General features: G+C 41.0%; 1 long non-coding RNA gene across 1 annotated transcript; it reads right to left on the reverse strand.

The window, feature by feature from the left end:
* Window positions 1–1,186: 1,186 nt before the first annotated feature.
* Window positions 1,187–8,089, reverse strand: LOC148840066 (uncharacterized). Its single transcript, XR_016086492.1, has 3 exons — window positions 7,943–8,089; window positions 6,285–6,432; window positions 1,187–2,095 (listed from the first exon to the last, which is right to left on the reverse strand). It is a non-coding gene; the product is annotated as an uncharacterized LOC148840066 (long non-coding RNA).
* Window positions 8,090–14,831: the final 6,742 nt, after the last annotated feature.

The following is a 14,831-nucleotide window of genomic DNA, read 5'->3' on the forward strand; positions in this document are numbered from 1 at the left end:
TCATGACAAGAGTGAGGGACACAGTGTTGGCCCCGGCACCCATCAACTCCTCCCCGATTCACAGAAGACGCATTAGACAAGCGGGGACACTGAGCGTGGTGGAACCAGGTGCAGAAAAGAGGGACAGAGAAGAAAGACAAAGGAAGGCTGGACAGTTCAATGTGACCCGTATTTGTTGCAGGGAAGAATGGTCCGAGACGGTGGGGGATGCTAGAGACAATTGTAGGACTGTACAGAGTTACTTCCCTTTCTTTAGGAGACCTGACGGAGCTGATTTGATAGAGTGGTGCCGTTGAAAGTGCTTTTTGAAATGTCACGGGGGGAGAGGGAACTATGCTGCTTGTATGGAAAGCTCCCTGGGCCTTTTTTTTTCTGCTACCGGGGGCTATGGAGTTAATTTGATCAGTACAGGGAGATTTACTTATTAAAAAAATAAGAAGTTAGAAATTCTTTCTGGAAAAAGAGTTGAAAATGGGTTTTATTTGTATTAACACCCTGTGACAGGGTGCTTGTTAATTTTTTCTTTCTGAATGTGAAATACTCCAATACTTCCCTCTACCCTTCTGGTATGTTTGAGAGAGTGTATGTGATACGAATGAAGTGTGAATGATACTTACCCTTTTTGTTGTTCCCCTAAAATCACAGCAGTGTTCCCCGTTGGAGTATTGTGTTGTGTTGGACAACATGGCCACCAGTCACCTTTCTGTTTGTAGTTCCCCACACTGCCACATCAGCAGTACTAGCAATGCTGATCTTAAAGGGAAAGGTTACTAGTAGGCCATCTATAAATAACTAATGTATGATTATTTGTTTGGTTTAAAGGTATAAAAGCTATTGCATGACTTTGTTAAACTTTACAGGTTACTCTGGATTTGTATTAAGTACTTTATTTGTTTAAAAATTGTCCACCAGATATGAGCAAGTCCCTTTAAGAGAATGGCCCTGGGATAGGAGGGGCTGTAAAAGGGACTGGGAGAGCTCAGTATGGAGGAGGGTGCCTTGGAGGGAAGGTGTGCAGAGAGTCCTGTGAGGGTTTTTTAGTTATCCCTATTTTGATGGCAATAAATCCAGTTTTGTTTAAATTTGAAGACTGCTTTGTGGAAGTTTCTTTTCTTTTGAGCCAAACCTGGTCACTTGGCCGGTGACACACCCGCTGTAACAAAATCACATTACACATGTAAAAACATTTAATTGTTTATTGAAAAAGATGTTGCTGTGCTAACAAGACCCTAGCACATTAAAATGTTTAGCGCTGACGGACATAAGGCATCTGTGGCAAAGCACCATATGCGATGTGGAGCCCAAATAAAAAAAATATTCAGATTTAGTAGCTTGTCTTTATCCCATTGCAGGTCCTGACACAGATGGTCAGGCTGGATGCTACTATGTACTGTATATATTGAACATCAAAAGAACCTTAAAATTATAATGTCAGAAAAATCCCAAACATCATCAGGAAAATAACAATCATTTTGTAAAATGGACACCACCATTTTATTGAGCATAATGACATAATTAATTGTGCTGATTAACATTTGTCATCAACAGACTGATCAACTGGGGATCTACTGTGAGAGTCTAGTGTATGAAGTCACCATTGGAATCAATACAAGCTGAAATCAGGAACACACACTTTGTTGCAGAAGCTGTCTTGTGGGATTCTGTCCTAGTCCTCTCACAAACATGTGCCTGTATGTTCACTGGTCTCTCATTCTAGATGCCACACATCACACCAGCTCAACCCACAAGTGTTCAGTGGGGCTTAAGTCTGGAGAGTGGGGCATCGATGACACAGGTGTTCTCATTTCATAAGAAAGCTGTGCTACAGGCTGGGTCAATCGTTCAGAGAACAAGATTGTTCGGCGATGATGCAGTATCCGTTATTTTGAAGAATCGTCTGACAAGAACAGCCTTCCGAACAGAAGCCACAGTTGGCTCTCTCGGTGGTCCTCGTTGGGGTGCTGTGGCTCGTTTGCCAGGTCTCCCTCTCAGCAGGCAGACTTGTAAGCACTTACTTGGCTACCCCCAAGCCGTGAGACTTCCCTACAGCGCTCGTGTGTGTGGTTTCCTGCTCTGTCCCGCCTGCCTCACTCACCTGCTGAGAAGGAGTAAGCAGTTTAAACAGGGAGGAGCTCAGCTGTCAGGTATCAGTTCAGTTTCAGCTTATGTGTCATATGCACAAGTGCAATGAAATGCTTATTTGCATGTATGCTCTGATACACAGACATTAAGGAATCACCAAAAACATAAACACAGAACAGCAGCAACAACAAGTTAAATAACATACAACTGTAAACAGCATGTCAGAAAAGCAGTGTGAGAAGAGAAAAAGACCACATCAGTGTGAGTAGCAACTAAGGTTGCTGCTGGAAGAGGTGTTAGTGGGGCCAGCAGGGGGCGCTCACCCTGCAGTCCATGTGGGTCCTAATGCCCCAGTATAGTGATGGGGACACTATACTGTAAACAGGCGCCGTCCTTCGGATGAGATGTAAAACTGAGGTCCTGACTCTCCGTGGGCATTAAAGAAATTTTTTTAAAGTTTCTCAAAGAGATTAGAAGTGTTACCCCAGTGTCCTGGCCTAATTTCCCCCTGGACATTACCAGTAATGGCCTCCTAAAATTCCCCATCTATAAATTGGCTTCTCTCTAATCTGTTCTCCTCCCCACTAATAGCTGATGTGTGACAAGCGTACTGCGCACTATGTCTGCCATCATATCATACTGTAAACAGGCGCCGTCCTTCGGATGAGACGTAAAACCGAGGTCCTGACTCTCTGTGGTCATTAAAAATCCCAGGGCGTTTCTCGAAAAAAGAGTAGGGGTGTAACCCCGGCGTCCTGGCCAAATTTCCCATTGGCCCTTACCAATCATGGCCTACTAATAATCCCCATCTATGAACTGGCTTCATTACTCTGCTCTCCTCCCCACTGATAGCTGGTGTGTGGTGAGTGTACTGGCGCACTATGGCTGCCGTCGCATCATCCAGCCAATGGGTAATAGGAGGGGAGTCCCCATTACCTGTGAAGCGCTTTGAGTGGAGTGTTCAGAAAAGCGCTATATAAGTGTAAGCAATTATCAGTAGCAGTAGAAGTAGTAATGTCGATGTACTATAGTAATGTAGATGAGTTTAGTCAGTGGCCGGGGTAGAGTTCAATAATCTGACAGTTTGTGGGAAGAAACTGTCTCTGAATCTGGGCCGACAAGCTCCTCTTAGGAAGTGCTTCAAGCTGACTGCCTGTCACAGCCTTTGTTATATAAGCAGCAAAACGAAATGCATTGTATTTTTGGAACGTTGCTCTTGTCAGGATGAGCCTGGATCCCAGGACATGATCAATGTCACTATGCACTCACAGTAGAGCTTTGTCCAGGCCACTAGACTTGGACCTCCCAACGTCTCTACTTGTCCACACCAGACTCGCTGACGATCCTTTCCAATCGTTGGATGTTACCTTGATTCATCACTAGGACTTCACCCCACTGCTGGTGAGTACACCTGAGATGTCACTCATAACACCTCCTTCTCTTGGTTCAACGAACATCGGCAAGGTCCTGTGAGGTCATCTGGCCTATAATCAATGACCCTTTAGCCTCATCCACAGGTTGCTGTGACCTGGCATTTGTTATGCAGTTGAGCATGGCAGTGCGAAAACAATCACAAACACGAAATATGAGTATGTTGCTGAGGTGTAGGGATTCATGTTCTCTCAGAACCTGTCTTATCTTTGACAGATTGTGCTTGGCAGTAATGTTTTGCCAGATTAGAAACTGATGACTATGAACACCCCAGACAGCAAGCATTAGTGTGCTGACTTAGTTTAGCCTTCAACGTGATCATTTTAGTTATATCTATGTTTTGTTTTCTTGCCTTTCACCTGATATTCAACAGGTTAAAACATCTAAATCTGCTGTGCCTAATCAATTCTCACTATCCATCCATTTTCCAAGCTCTTCATCTAATTCAGAGTTGTGGGAGGGCTGGAGTATCTCTGAACACTAGAGAGGTGATTTTGTGCTTATGTAAAAAAAAAGTCAAGTGCACCATGGTCAGGCATTATGATCATTGAATTAAACTGATACTAAAAACTCCTAATGAATATCCCAAATTTGTATACAGTATATTGATTCTCTAAGGACATAAATAGAGTGATAAGTTTATTCATGCTCAGTGTACTTCTGTGAAAGTGTTATAGGAACATTGTTTATAAGTGCACAGTGGAACATACAGGCCCAACATTTTAAAAGATGCAAGATTCAGAATAGAATATACAAAAACAAATTGCCCTTACACTTAGCTGCAAATACAAAAAGTATTTTTGTAACATTACATGTACAATCATAAAATCAGTGTTTCAATCAGCTAGACGTCTACAGAATACATCATTAATTTAAATCTACCAGGTGAAAGGCAGCCGAGCAACAACATTTTGTGGGAAACAAAGAACATATTTAAAGGCACAGATACACCAACTGAGAATAAAGACAGGGCTTTCAGACTAGTGCTATTCTTTTTTTTTAATAAAAGAAAATGCACTTCAGTGCTGCGATGGCTTTGAAAAAATTTGGCCTCAAATCTTTTTTTTTCCTAGATCCGATAACAAATGGTACCCAAATGAAAACAGCAATTTCTAAGGCTTGTTAGAAATATGAAAATTGTTGCAGCACAGTAGGGGGGTCATGTTGATGAGCAGGTGGCAGATAAGAAAAGGTTGAGCCCATTTCAGTGGGTGTCCCTGAAATCACGTGCCATGTGGACAGATGTGTGTTCTGGGGTCCTTTTCCAATCTTTGCTGCCAAGCCTGTTTTTGTAATGCACTAATTTATACATCTCTGTTCTTCATTATGTTGGTATTGCACACGGAAATAAACTTGTTTGTTTTTTTTTTTAAAAATGCTTTAATTTCTTTTTGAAATTGACATTTTGCCATTGAAGTTGATGATGCAAATATCTAGCTGACAGTTTGCAGTATGGCGTATCGGTAACACATCCCTTGAAAACAATCAGGATGAGTCTCTCAAGGTAATTTGGCACTGTGCATTTTTAACAGGAGTAGATACTAAGTATTGTTACTAATGTGTAAAGAAGAACACAAAACAATTACAATTCCAACCAAGAGGAGGTGTGAGGTAGTGAGAGGTGGCTTTGTGAGAAAGCTGCCTGCTAAATGAATAAGCCTGTGAAATGAGGCTCGGCTTAGTAATTAGCACTGAGAGGGAGTGAAAATCCACATGAGGGAAAGGAGCTGTCAGGATAGGCTCTGCATGAAATTGGCCACGCCTCTAGGCTAATAAAGAAGCTTATAAGAATATATGAAAGGATAAATGTATTAGCCGGCGTTTGGGTCCCAGTCTGGAAAGGAGGCAAGTGAGAGCTCTGGAAGGGATGTTCTTATTAGAAATGCACTGAGCTGGTTTGCAGGGCCTGTGGGACTCAATGAGTTAGGGAGGCCTGAGAAAATACTGATGTTCAGATTATACTCCGCGGTCTTACAGGTGCACTGATGGACTGCATGGTGCTTTGTTCAGCAGGGTCAGTAAGTTGCTGAGGAACAGAGCTGAAACAGCCTGGAGTTTGGCAACATCGATCGGCAACATAGCAGTGTACCTTCACTCCACACAGCTGAGAAGGAGGAGTGCAGAGGGCACAGGATGAGTCCTGAATACTCAGTGTGTCCTACCATCCGCAGATAGATGGGCAAATCTCTGAGTGAGATGAGTGAAACCCAAACAAGGCTGCTGCTGGCTACAGAGAGCCATCCATGGCCAAATGGGATCAAGTGGGTTTGTTAGTCAACACACTGTCTTGTAAACAATATTTAAGTAATTGGCGATGACAGAGTGAAGTGAACTGGGTGACATGGCGCAAATATGAATGATGTACTGCGTGGTGATTAATCAAGACAGAAAAGTGAAGAGTGAGTGTGATGAGTTGTGTGAGAGGCGTAAAAGATCTAGTGAAGACCAGTGGGAGAGCAGTCCTCCCTAGGAAGGGATCAATGTGAGATCTCTGATACCAGAGGGGTTTTGAAAGATAGATGGAAAGACAATTTGCTTACATTGCTAAAAATGAAGGGGGCATGCTGGCAGTGTTGGTCTTCAGGTGGCGACTGTGCTTGCACTGTTGCAGGAGGCCATTAGGCCATTCTAGCCCATTTGGTAGCTTGAAACTAATTGATCCAAGGGTCTCATTCAGTCATTCCTCAAAGAAAAGCCAGGGAATGTTCTGTAATAACTCTGCCCTTTTGGGTTAAGACATGCCTCCTTTTCTTGGTTTTAAATGCACTTACCCAGGGTCTCCATGTGTATTCTCTGGTCAGTGATTCGCTGTTCATTCTAAAGACCTCCGATTTGTTTCGGTCAATGCCTTTTGAGGATTTTGAATACTTGTATCAGGTGCCCTTGGCCTTCTGCTCAAGACGGTTAGGTTCTTTCAGGCTGTCAGAGGAAGAAGAGGAGGACATTCCCTTAAGCCGTGGAATGAATTGCATTGCTCTTCACTTGACTGATTCCAGATCAACAATATCTCTTATGTGGTGATTGAGCTTTAAACTACACATCCCAACATTAGCATCTTTCAATCTTACTGTATATATCTGTGGTTACATGTAAAGTAATGTTTTCCGAATGAGTAAATGAAGCATGCATAAGATGGAAAGATGCATGGATTTGTATTTTCTTAATTCCCTAATGTCATATGTCACTAAAATTTCTTTTATCTGTTACTCTCTAACAAGTACTTGCTCTAGTTAATTGCTGAACAGGGGAAATATGAATACATGTGCAATTGTCATAAACTCCAAAGGAGGTTACCAATTGATTAGTGTTTAATTGGCGGAGCAGTGGCGCTGTGGTTAAGGATCTGCACCTGTGGCTGAAAGGTTGCTGGCTTGTATCCTGAGGCTAGCAGAGGAATCCTACTCTGTTAGGCCCCTGAGCAAGGACCTTAACCCCAACTGCTCCAGGGGTGCTGTATAAATGGCTGACCCTGCGCTCTGACCCCAAGCTTCTCTCTCCCTGTCTGTGTGTCTCATGGAGAGCAAGTTGGGGTATGTGAAAAGACAAATTCCTAATGCAAGAAATTGTATAGGGCTAATAAAGTGATCTTATTATCTTATCTCTTGATGACATAAGAGTTGCTTGAATATTTTGAAGTGCTACAATCTTTCATTTAAAGCTTTACAGTCTCTCATATATTGCTTGTTTTTAAATCCTGTTTAGATTTCTTTCCAGTTAAGCTTCAGACAAATACTATTTTTATTCAAAATCCATTCAACATGATGCTACGCACAGGTGTAGCAAATAATTGAATGAGAACACAAAACTGTTGTAACAATTATTTAGCACAGGGTGCATGCAGTTAAAAGCAAAGCGTGAGAGTGCGTGACTGCTCACAGCAGGTGTTCTTCTGCACATCTACACAGATGTTTCAATATAGTTACTGCCACAGACATTTCACGTGTTGACAAATAATGTGATTGATTAATCACAGAAGCAACCTTTTGCAATTGAAAGAGAGGAAAAAAAATTGGTAACCAAGAATTCGGCTTGGCAGCATTTCGTACAAACCTCAAAAAAGCAAACCAAAATCAAGAAACAGCCACAGGGTTTGTGTCGCTGAATGGAAATCACCTGTGTCGGAGCGGCACTTCCTGTATTCCTGTACACAGAGCGCTGCACCTGTTGTTCGGCAAGAACAAATCAGTTGACAAAATCTCAACTCCTCTGCTGTCAGATGTACCCACTTCTGTTCCATTCATTAACATTTTTACTGACTCAGATGGCCAAAGGCCTGTTAGTTTCACTCCGGTACACAAAAACCCCAATCGCAGCAAAAAAAAAACACATAGACCCAGAAATGCTAACTAACTTCGCTAACCACAGCCGTACAGTGAAGTCACTGGGGATTTTTGGATTGTTGTTGCTTGACGCCCACGGTTCTACTTACTCTTTCAGAGAATACATAGCCACCTGCTTTCATTGTGGAAGGCAGCTTTGGCTCACAGCAGGGGGCTATTGAGACGGCCGAGCAGGCAACATGTTTCAGCAAGTTTGTTTGAAAACCTGCACCCGGACAGAGCAGCATTTGGAGAGGAAGAAGCAAAAACCGAGCTGACAAACACACGCCTACACAACATAGCTCGTTAGGCCAGGCTCTTTTTTTAAAGAACACACAGGGCTTTTTTTAGAGGATTAGAGTGCAAGTTAATTGGAAATTTGCTTTTGCGTGAACGTTACCGTTTTCGTTTGTGTTGCACAGGTACACGTTGTTGGTCTTCATTATAGCAGCAAGAATGCAATTGGCAGGGAGCAGCTCATAAATCACAATTTTCCACTGTCCCTAATGAAGAATTGACCAAACACTCAATTTCATTCTGAATTCTATCCCCAGTATTGCTCATTAAATGGCTGAGAAATGTTACCTTTCTGGATTATAGACATATTGAACATAATAAAAGATTTGAACAAAGAGACCAGACAGGGAACACACTCTACAGACCATAAAGAGCCTGATAACTGAGGATCACAGCCATTGTTTCCTATGCTGTAGGATTCATAAACCTTATTGACATCAAAAGAGTTAGGGGTTATATTCAGACATAAAACTGAAACTCCTGTTTTTGGAATTCCCAGGGTGAAAGCTAAATTTCAGAAGTCATATTAAAAAAATGTTCTTATGGCAATCGTCACATAATAGTTATATTAATAATAATTATAATAATTTAAAAAGGTGATGGTAAGAGAAATACAGACATCACAAACATTTTCATGTTCATGTAAAAAACACATTCCCACTCTTGAGGCCTTGATGTTTTTTTTTCTTTTGTATGTATCTGTTGTGCTATTTACTGAAGTGGTACTGAAATCACCAATTTACATCCATGTACAGTATAAGCGGTTGCAAGCCATTGTCATTGAATGGTCACTTCAGCAATTGACAGAGTCTAACACAGTGTGTGTACAGTATATATATTAAATCAAAGCTTTAACACACTCAACAACACCAAATTTCAAGTGTGCCTCTTTCCGAAACAATGGAAAAATTGTTAGTTCAACAACTGTCCAAACCAACCAATTTACGTAATAACATAGAAAGGTTACCAGTGAGAGGATGGCATTTGTCATATTAAGCTCACTTGGTAGTTAGTAGTTAATTGATCCAAGGATCTCATCCAGCCGTTTCTTGAAACAAGGCAGGGTATAGACTTCAAACACATGGTTGGGTGTATTTTTCTGTACTCCAACAACCCTTTGGGTGAAGAAGTGCCTCTTGTTCTCTGAAGCCAGGCTGTAAAGGTGAGAGTGGCCTATCTTAACCAGTAGATTACCAGAGAGTGTAGAGTGTAGACTGCTGCTGTCATTCACCCAATGGTTGCTAGGTACCAGGGTAGAGGGACACTGCAGATATCTCTCTGTCATAATACAACACCCACTAACGATTTCCTTTGTAGTCACAGGTGGAGAAGCCCATTTGCACCTGACAGCTGTAATATTTGGTCTACCTTATTTTGGTTTAGGGAAGGCAAGTGTCTCATGCCTGTAATGAGCTGTCTAAAATAAAAAAAATGATTGCAGAGCAATCTGTAATTGCAAACCACATTCAGATCGTACTGGTTATATCTATTTGAATGGTTATACAGGTGACAGGTTTGGGGAGTTATTAACCAGGTTAAGGTGTTCACACTGAAGTGGTCATTAGGAGGTGTGAACCCTGGTGAAAAGCCTTCTCACAACCTTATTCATTCCCTTTTATTACAATGATTTATGTAACATCAAACCCTAGGCTATGTTTTCATTGCATGGAACGGCATGTTTTAAGACAAATAAACAAATTTTAATCAGGCACGTTCAGAAGGAACACTTTGTGCTTTCTGTGGCTAAATTCTTAGGGCTGTATTTTTAATATAATGGCTGCACTAAATATTTAAAAATACTCTTGGTGTACGCCCTATGAATTATATATATATCAATTTATTTGTAAATCTGTTGTGCTTTTCATATTTAAAATTACTTCATGATAATTGACTAATACTATAAATGCACTCCAGGGACAGCACTAAAATTGGCAATATTTACTGATTCTCCTGTACAAAAAAACCCAGAACCAATTCCATGAAGAAAAGAACCAACCATAAATGTCTTTATACTGTACACATCCATGATTGATTCCATATTACTTCTATTTCAGCCACGAAAAGCAGGAACTCACGCGATATTCAACAGCAGATTCTGCTGCTGTCGAGTCATGGAAAAGATTGCTGTGTACACGAGGAGGTTTAGTACATTTTTATAGAAACATCGCTGCAGAAGATGGCAAGTCCCCTGAAATACATGTAGGTGGGTGAGGAGGATACAGCCTGCCATCTGGTCAGTAGCAGTCACTGCCCACTCCAACTGTGTAGTAAACTATGAAGATATTTGCCCAAGACCAAAACGGTACACTTGTCTTTCTCCAGCAATGCGCTCGACACCCACACGCTGTGCCAGAGAAGCACAGCGATGACACGCCCGATACAGAAGTGAACAGCCAATATGTGCTGTAGGTACACCTATATGGATCACAGCAATAAGCTTCCAAATAGTGTAATTTACTTCAATTACTGTTTTTACTTCAATCACTTCGATGTGTCTTCGAGAAGTTGCGCTTGTAACTCAAGAAATAAAACTCGAGGATCGTGGAGTGAATGTGGCGTGTTTTTTTTCCACTGTTTCCACACTTCGGCGACGTTCTTAAGGGACGCTCGACGCACCTGCTGTCATAGTACAAACGCGAAAGCACTCGAGGGGAAAACACCTGGGTGGGAGAATTACAAGGCAAAGGAGATAAAGACCACATAACAGCTTTTACCATATTTTTTCACAGCCATCTATGAGGCTAAACCCTCCCGGAAGATTGGTTACACCTGCTATTTCTGGCTCAGCTAGTTTCCGGGGTTAAACGCTGACGTTTCTCAGAAGTTTTTTTTCATGGCAGTCTAGTAATGACCCAGTTTTTTTTTTCTTCCTATCACTTTCAAAATGGAATTAAACTAAAAAGGGGAGATTATATTTTCCCCACAATTATTATTCCGCTTATTAAAGTAAAAGTGACTTTTCTGAACTGTGGGAATAGCGAAAAAAATCAGTCCAATTTTCTTGTATTTAGTTTAATATTTCAAAAATATTTCTATTTCCTAAAAATCACCCTTCAAGTCCCCTCAAACAATTCAGCTTACCTAAACACAACGTATATTTAATACGTATATGCTCTGATAAAGTAGCAAAACTTTTGATTCATCGAGGCGTTACATACAGTATACTGTTTCTGCCCACTTCCTTGGGCATTTGAAATGAGTAAATTTTATCTCTGTGTGTCTTGTATTCTCTGTATAACTTTCACTTTTCTCCATTATCCCACAAAACAGTGAACAGGATGCTTGCGTGGTATCCCCTTTAAAACACGTTTTATATTCCTAATTAATCTATATGGAGAGTGGTTTTGCTTTATTTTACCCCCTCAAGGTTAGCAACATGAGACTTTGTGAACATAATACGAGAAATACTCTGCTGCTCCTTAAGGGCAGTGACTGCCTACATCAAGACAGGTGTCCAGAGTAGAACATTTCTTGAAGGGGAGAGAATTTTAAGGCTCATGTTCATGCTATTGTCCTTGTAGTATAGTGCTTGGAAAAGCACACTGTAACATACTATTTCAAAAGCAGGCTGTGAAGAACAGTAAGATGACTATAAAGCAGTAGACTCCAAACCCCATCCTGGAAAGCTGGTTTGCCTGCATGTTTTCAATCCAACCCACTTCTTAGCAGCCCCGTTCAGGTTCTAATAGGCTTAATTAGGTGGATTTAGCAACTTCAAGTGAAGGTTTCTACAGCACATGTAGCAATCTAAATGGTCACAACTTTAGGAGTTCAGTGTAAAAAGAAAACATTTGTAAAGAACCCAAAATAAAATGTTAGAGTAACAATCTTCCAAAAATATTTTTGTCTTCAGTTTTAGTGCCAGGTGACACATCTATTATAAAAGCACCATTACACCTTTAATGCTAAGGCAACATATAGAATGCAGAAAGATACAGTAATTGTACAAAAGACAGGCTGTGTACAGGCTGAAAGCAATGTTTCTGTGAGTATGAATGCTCATGTAATCACATGTTTAAAATACAGATAGGGAAAGTCACAATAGTTTTTTATTTGACAGCTTTTTACATAGTGGTAACAACTTTTCATTTAATTGTATTTTTCTAATTCAAGTGAAGCTCGTGTCTCGAATACCATGTCATTCATTAAAGCTAGAACACGAGAGCTCTGGTGGCTGAAACACTTATACAAACAGTCTGGAAACGGGGATATTAAGGCCTTCCTGTATATTAATGAGTCAGTGATATTTATGCAGAGACATGGCACTTGTAATTAATCATTAATATTCACAATGCTGTATCTGGCATGTGCACCACCAGCTCCAGTTTAAGAGTGAAGTAAAAGAAGAAAAAAAACAAATCAGCCATCTGTATGTCCATACGCTACGTCATCCAGTTCCAGAAGAGAGATGCAATGTAGTTTGGCTGCTGTAATAGAACTAGGACTTAAAATCTGTATACATTCCACAGACAAGATTACTTTTTGGCCATATACTGTACAATTTCTTGTATTAGGAATTTGTCTTTTAACATACCTCAGCTTGCTCTCCATGAGACACACAGACAGGGAGAGAAGCTTGGGGTCAGAGCACGGGGTTTAGGGGCCTTGCTCAGGGGCCCAACAGAGTAGGATTCCTCTGCCAGCCACTGGATACAAACCAGCAACCTTCTAGCCACAGGCACAGATCCTGAGCCACAGAGCCACCGCACCACCACCCACAGTCATTTCACCTCCTCTTTTCTGTTGAACTGTCACTTAATCAAATCTCAGACTCTGTACTATCACAGGTGCAAATGCACAACAGCCTGAGACATATATATTTAGTAAGTTCTGATCAGTGGCTTAGTGGAACATCTGGACACTGATCTGGCAGAGCCCTCTCCATGTTTTACAGTACATTGCACTTTAGCCTTTAATGAGGTTCACCTGGGTGCTCCCTACCAGCCACCTGTTGCAAGTCATGCGGAACAACTGCTGAAAAGAAGAATGAGGGTAACTGATGTGTGTTATTTTTGTTTCCAGGGGAGCTGTTACTCTGTTGTACAGTGTCGTCAGTGTGAGTTTTTTTCTTTGTTTTGCGAACTGTCAAAACTGTCCTTTTCAAGGTTTTTGTATTGACTTTGTCAGTGCAGTAATGCTTTGAGGATCTGTTAACGTCGGATAATAACGTGATAATACAGCGCACAACACAAAAAAAGTCCACGAACAGAAAAATATGTGGGTCAAAATAGAATGAGAATAATATTATGTCTTGAGAGCAAACATCTGCAAGGAATCTTTTTACTAGTTAAAAACAGTTGCTTTAAAGGAAAGGAAGAAGTAACAATAACACTGAAGAAAAGAGAGGGCACTGCTGCTTCACTGAGAAACACCACAGAATTAGGAAGCACCTGAAATCACGCTGTCCCTTTTAAAATTAGATTTTGCTCCATTTACCAATATCAGTGTTGTATTTGTTACCTTAGGCCTTCAACAAACATTGGGATTTGTTTAATAACTGACATTGGAATAACATGATTTGTTACGTATAAATTAAAATTCATACTGCACAAAATTCTTTGTGAAATATTAACTGTTTTAGTATCTTAACATTGATAACTTGTTTCATTTTGACACCATAGCTCTTCCTTCGTGGATATAAACACTGAAGCAGCTCTGACTGTTCTGAGCTGAGGCTTGTCGTCGCAAGAAGTTTGTTGTGTTTTTTTTCTCGTTTTCACACTGCCGTCTCTTGCACAGGTGATTGCCCTCCAGTCGAGCAGAGCTTTGTGCTCTGAAAGCCCAGCTCTAGTGTCGTGGCCCCAGGGGAAATCATCTCTGACACTGGAGCTGAGGTTGGCGGGAGGGACAGGTGAGAGACCCCAGACAGGGAGAACCCGCAACACCTGCTCAGCCCATCCTTCACGTTATTAAACCTCCCCTGGGGGGGGTGATATTGCCAAGGTCAAGATGTACAAGGCATCAACAACCAACAGTCTGCCTAAGCCATCAGAGGCAAGAAAACTAGCAGTCAGGAGAAGGCAAGGCAAGGTGAAGTCACACGTTAGCAGACTGCCTCCATAGAGCGCAACTGATCAGCTGTTAGCAAAGAATTTGGAACCAGGAGAAACAAACACAATGAACCTGAAGCCTACGACTGACGGAGAACCAGAGGGTTGTCTGCTTATAATGACATCCCTTTTTTTTTTTGCAGAATATTTCTATTTGATCCACTCAAAGTAGCATTTCCATGATGTTTCAGTGTAATAAATCTTTTCATGGCTTACTAGTTTCTGCCTTTCCTTAACCATGTCAACAAATTAATAAATGCATTAACATTTTACCTACTTTTTAAGAAACCTGCTATCCCTCTTAAACATACATGAATGCACAACAGAAAGCATGATTTTTTTTTCACAAAACAGAAAAAAAATATCCTTGGTCAAATATAGTGTCCTTATATATTATATTATCTCTATATCCTTATAAGCAGCCTGTTGTGGTTCTGAAATACCACACACACATACTTTTTAATTTATGCTTCAGGTATTATTTGTTTCTGTCTTCCTCTTGTGACTTCATCATATTACGAGAACCACTATTATCCATCTATTCAGTATCAGAAATCCACTTGTTTATCATTAAGGTCACAGCAACCCAGAGTTTATCCTGGATCCACAAGGCACAAGGCAGGGCTTCACCCAGAATGGAACACCAGTGCAT

This window comes from Atractosteus spatula, chromosome 2 (genome assembly GCF_055471065.1).
Source record: "Atractosteus spatula isolate fAtrSpa1 chromosome 2, fAtrSpa1.hap1, whole genome shotgun sequence".
Taxonomy (NCBI): domain Eukaryota; kingdom Metazoa; phylum Chordata; class Actinopteri; order Semionotiformes; family Lepisosteidae; genus Atractosteus; species Atractosteus spatula.